Here is a 5,504-nt window from a genome sequence, read left to right as displayed (position 1 = left end):
ACTGAGCGACTTCTGATTGGGCTGAGGCTGGAATTTAGCGAGTATAAAGTAAAAGTATTTGTCCCTGACACATATTATACATCCATCAAATACTTTTACTTCAAACTTGCTTAATTCCAGCCTCAGCCCAAACAGTAGTACCAGTATTTACATAGAAACCTATACAAAGTACAAAGAAAGAAATGCTAATTTTAAAGAAATCTTAATTTATTAATGTGCACCCTTGGAGATTTCTGTTGTATAAAATTTCTATCGTAAAGTAACTGTCAAATAAACATAATAAATGTTTAGTTTAGCTACTTACATCTATCTTATCTCTCACTTTTTAATTGAGCTATTTTGGTCTCAAAAATAATTCACACAAAAGACACGATGCACACATACCAAATTCACATGCATGAAACCTAATTCATATGGACAAAATAAAATTATTTAGCCAGTCAGTTTTGAGCCTCTCAGTCGACCACTCGTAACCTGCTGTGGGCGTATGAAGGCTGTGCCCTGGGCACTAAATGTTGTGACTTTGTATTGGCTACCCTTTTGTCATGGAAGTACCCCTGAAACCTCTACTGCTCTTTTGACATATTCTTATGTATTGTATGTATAGGCTTATAGCGTTTAGTACTGTGTTTTTGTAGCATATGGACTTCTGATATTTTTTCTCATAATACTGTGTCTGATATATATTGATGCATTCAGTTTGATTTTTTTCCTATTGTTTTGTGACTTGATGCGGTAATATTCAAGCTGTTTGAATATAGCTTTGTAGTGAGTGTTATGTATAGTAGTTGTTTCATATAGGCTCTAGGGGGCAGTGGATGAAAAGAAAGTGATGAGTGAATGCAGAAGTGCGGGATAAAAAAAGAAATTTCGTTCTGAACACAATGCTATTAAGGTCAGACTAGTTCAGGCACCAGTCACTGTGTGACAAGTTACGTATCAAAATTCAGCAGTTTTCAGCACACAAGGAAGAAGTAGCAGTCTGATTTGAGTGCACTGTCAGCAACAACTCTCATTGTGGGAGATACTGACTACTACAACATAAAAATACTGTGGTGGTCAGAGGTTAAGGAAGTTCAGGACATTGCATTCACTGGCAACAGAGATGTGCAGATTGTTTTTATAAAACCTAGAAGAGGATTTGCATTTGTTTCCACTGATCACATAAAATGTAAATTAAGTCGATGAAGCAAATGTGGCAAAAGGACACCATTAGAGTGTTTTGTGGGTAATAATAGAGCTAAACTCAGACAGCACTTTGGTTTATTCATTTATTCTTGTATTAATTAAATATTATACAATAAAAGTATATAATAAGAACAAATATACTGATCATTTTCATTACACATATGAATTGTGCAGCTTTTATGATGTGATATTTTGCAGATTTATTATAAACCTTTATATAAGGTTCTTGGCTTCTGTCTTATTCAGTTCATGTAAACATACAGTACTGTGCATGTGAGTGTTCTCACAAAATAAGAAAAACTATAACAAATGCTGTTTAAAAAAAGGGTGATTAGCTGATTTGATGTAGTTAAAAGAGGTTAATTTATAAAATAAATAAATAAATAAATCAACAATCATTCTGTTGTGGCATTGTTTTTCTCAAGTGTCTAAATCTTTTCACAGTATACTGTAATTTCTCCATGCATGTTGCCACACTTCTTACAGTCACATATTTAACATTTTCTGAACTCTCACACATTCCTTTATCTCAATACATTTTATCATCACTTTCAAGTATGTCAGAAGTGTAGATCTTCCAGTGATGTCTTCATTCTGACCTGAAAGAGAGAAGCAAACGTCAAAAATACAGCCTTTTCATAAATGTGCCATTCAAATTTCATTAATATTGATTTATTGGAATATGGGCATATTTGGTTATTTTGTGTTTGCTTAATAGTTACATTAATCAAATTGAACTCTTCAGCACACATTGGTTTTATATCTATTCCTTTTCATGGTTATAATGTTAATATTTGTCTTCAGTTTGACATAATAATTTAACCAACAAGTACATGGCATGCAAAAGCAGAGCATTTGTATTGTATGTATCATATCACTGTTGTATTGTGTTCTAGTATTATATGGTTAAAATGACATTGAAGTTTGTTCTCATTGTGATCAGACTGGTTCTCAAATACAAAGACACGTGTCATTTAGTTTGTGTGTCTTCTGATGTTTGACATTTTACATTTACTAGGCGTAGAGTTTCAGTTGTGAGACTTGGCACCAGGATGTTGGTGATAGAAACATTATGCCAAGTCAAAAGAACTATATTATTTATTTATTTATTTTTTATTTATTTATTTATTTTTTTTTTTGACATATGTTGGCATATGTTGTGTAATTTATTGTAATGTATTGTTATTGTAATTTAGTATTTTCTTTAATTGTATGAGTTGTTTTGTTTTAGTTTTCTTTATTGTTTAGGTAAAAGCTCTAAATAAGCTGTTTGCATTTTCTGCCTCTCCCTGCACAGTATATGGAGTGGATTGTACTTTATTGTTTTGTTTTTATTGTATTTATTTAATTCTTGTGAAAATAAAATAAGAAGAAGAAGAAGAAGAAGAAGAAGAAGAAGAAGAAACCCAAAACTACTTGTGTAATAATGAATTAATAATCAGATTTGGTAAAGGATGTACAGTTTAATACTAATAAAAATAAAATCATATATAAATAAAACTAAATACATTTAAACACAACATATGCCATAGGAGGATTTAACTATTAATGAGGGTTTTTCTCTACACTGTCTATGTGAGGAAAAAAAAAAAAACTTTTATTTTTTATTACAGAGGATAATTGGTATTAAGAATGGATGGATGGATTCAAAGAAGCATGGAGATATTTGTCTAAAATAGGTTTCCTTCTACTGAAAGAATCCAGTCATGGGAAGTAGAGGACAGCCAGAAGAACCAGCAGGAAAATCAGCGCTGATGGTACTTTTGAGAATGAACAAGTTGACAAAACAAGTGGCAACAGTGCTGACAATATTGCATGGTTGCTGACAAGGTTATGATGTGAGCTGTAAACTGTGTGTACCTTTGGCACATAACCCTTCTTGGGTTTAGGAATAACCTTACAATCATTCAGCTTGAAATCTATGCAAGTGCCAAAAGTAGACAGCACTTGCAAGTCCACTACTCGCTTTATAGAATTAGTACACTTTATCAAGTACACTTCATGATCATAATTCTGCTGTCAGCAGTGATTCAAATAGAGGCACTGACAGAGCTTTTAGGTCCAAAGCAAAGTCCCAAGTGAGCAATGTGAAGGGTCGAGGGGGTTTAACCAACTCACTCCCCTCAGAAAGGTTATCAACAGGCCATTGATTTGAGAATGAAAAATCATAATAGTGGCCACATACACTGTAAGTGTAGAGGGCACACAATACATTGGGGGAAGTTGTGGCCTGATGGTGAAGAGTCAGACTTGTAACCCAAAAGGTTCAAATCTCAGGTCTGGCAGGTGAGGGGAGTGAATCTCTCACTGTGGCACAATCTCTGGCAATCATGGGCTCTGCTGACCAGCCAGACATGCAGGTTCACTAGTTTTGGGCTTGTGTTCTGCACTTGGAGAACCCTTATTTATTGAAAGCCCCAAGCACCTCAAGAGATCAATCAGTCTGAGTTTCTGATTATCCTCCAAATGAGGATAATCTGGCCAAGATCAGATTAGTCTCATGTAGCCAGACCTTCAGACTGATGGAAAAATGTCTGGGAGCCTTGGTCACTTTGAATGGCCATGGACCGCTCACAAAGCCATATGACTAAAAGGTAAAGCAATCAATCATGTTTAGTTTTGTGCTGCGTTATGTTTGGGATGTGGAAATGTCCCCACAATAAGAGACCAGCTCTTGGATGTATTTTAAAGACTCTATGTTGTGAACTTTACATATTTCACATATTTTTGAAAATCCAAATAAGTTTTCATTCACTGTAAAATCCAATAGTGTACCTTACTTGTATATAATTAGTTATCTTTACTTAGTTGCTCTACTTACTAGGTTTTATCAAGTTACAGCTAATTTCAAGGCGAAAAAAACAGTTTACTTGCTGCTTTGAGTAAGGCTTACTTAAAATATTCAAGTAGTCACAACAAAACCAATGACATGAATACACCAGTGAGAGGCAGCAGTGCGCTAATGTGTTGCTAATGTGCAACAAAACGACAGAAGAAGAAATTAGGACAGTTAGAGCATGCGCAACAAGCAATGTTTTGAATTTGTGCAGACATCGGTTGGCTCCAGCTAATTGGCGAAGAATTTGCTGAAACTGGGAAAAGAAGTAGAGACTGCTTGCATTTTTACCTCTGGACAAAGACACTAAGGTAAGTTTTCAAAAAAATAATTGTGTGTAAATGTATCTTTGTGTCTGCTGCTAATTTTAACTGACTTAGCCCTATTTTGTGCATGGGCTGCATGTAAAGTAGACAAAAGACAAGTGATTCTGTTTACACTAGATGCTTTTTTACTTTTACAAATGTAAAACTTTGTAGTTAGTTTTCTGTTTTGCCCAGAGTTGATGCCGCAAACCCATGTTGATTTTAAGTTCAATTTACAATTTTATCATCATATATGTTTTAATACGTCACAATTATTGCCATTGCATGATTAAACCTTTGTGGTTTAAATTAAATGAGCTCTTTGTCTCACCGTAATTGTTATTTCTACAGTAATACAGAGGAAATGCTGCTTTTGAATTGATTTTATGACTGTGGCCTCAAATAGATATGTATAGAAATGTGGACACTTTCTTTCTTTCTTTCTTTCTTAATGTAACCCTTCTAAAACATGCAACTATCAAGGAATGAATGTGTCTGTAATCTAGAAGCTACAACACTAGTGTAACTTACTTTTATTTGTCATATTTAGGACAAGTGTTTGTGACAACTGCCTTCTCTGAACAGCGGTCTCATCAGCACAGGCCTCAGTACATTGGAGGTGAGATATTTCAAGCTAATACACAGCAGTACAGCAGTTTTTTTTACTCAGTATTCACTGTGCTACACTATTTACAATTTCATTTAAAAAAAGTCTTGCATATGCAGTATACCTCTAACCACTTTTTTTTTTTTTTTTTTTTTGCAGATTTAAGAGGACACTTCACACCCTACAACCCCTAAAATGTATGTTGCTACGTTAATTGTTTTCAAAATTTTTAAAATAAACAGTTAATGACCTCTTTATTGACACTTTGACAAAAACATTTGTACTGTAACACTTGAATGTCTTAAACTTTTTTTTTTCTTTTTTTTTTCTTCTAGAACCCAGATTTGACAGCACTGCACACCCATCTCAGGCCTTCCTGTTTCATTTTGCGATTACCCCAGATACTTCTACTACTAACCCGCTTTGTAAGTTCTAAAAAAAAAAAAAAAAAAAAAAAAAATACACCTTAAACAAACACTTAATTGTGGGAAAATGTAATGTGTATTTGCTCTTATATTACTGAGATACTTCTATAAGATTATTGTTGATTATATACCTCGTTCACCCA

General features: G+C 34.0%; 1 long non-coding RNA gene across 1 annotated transcript; it reads left to right on the top strand.

The window, feature by feature from the left end:
- The first annotated feature begins 4,868 nt into the window (after positions 1–4,868).
- LOC127157936 (uncharacterized) lies at positions 4,869–5,504 on the top strand. Its single transcript, XR_007826028.1, has 3 exons — positions 4,869–4,948; positions 5,096–5,133; positions 5,272–5,504. It is a non-coding gene; the product is annotated as an uncharacterized LOC127157936 (long non-coding RNA).

Source organism: Labeo rohita, unplaced genomic scaffold (assembly GCF_022985175.1).
Source record: "Labeo rohita strain BAU-BD-2019 unplaced genomic scaffold, IGBB_LRoh.1.0 scaffold_1264, whole genome shotgun sequence".
NCBI classification, from domain to species: Eukaryota; Metazoa; Chordata; class Actinopteri; order Cypriniformes; family Cyprinidae; genus Labeo; species Labeo rohita.
This window is presented reverse-complemented; position numbering and strand designations above follow the sequence as displayed.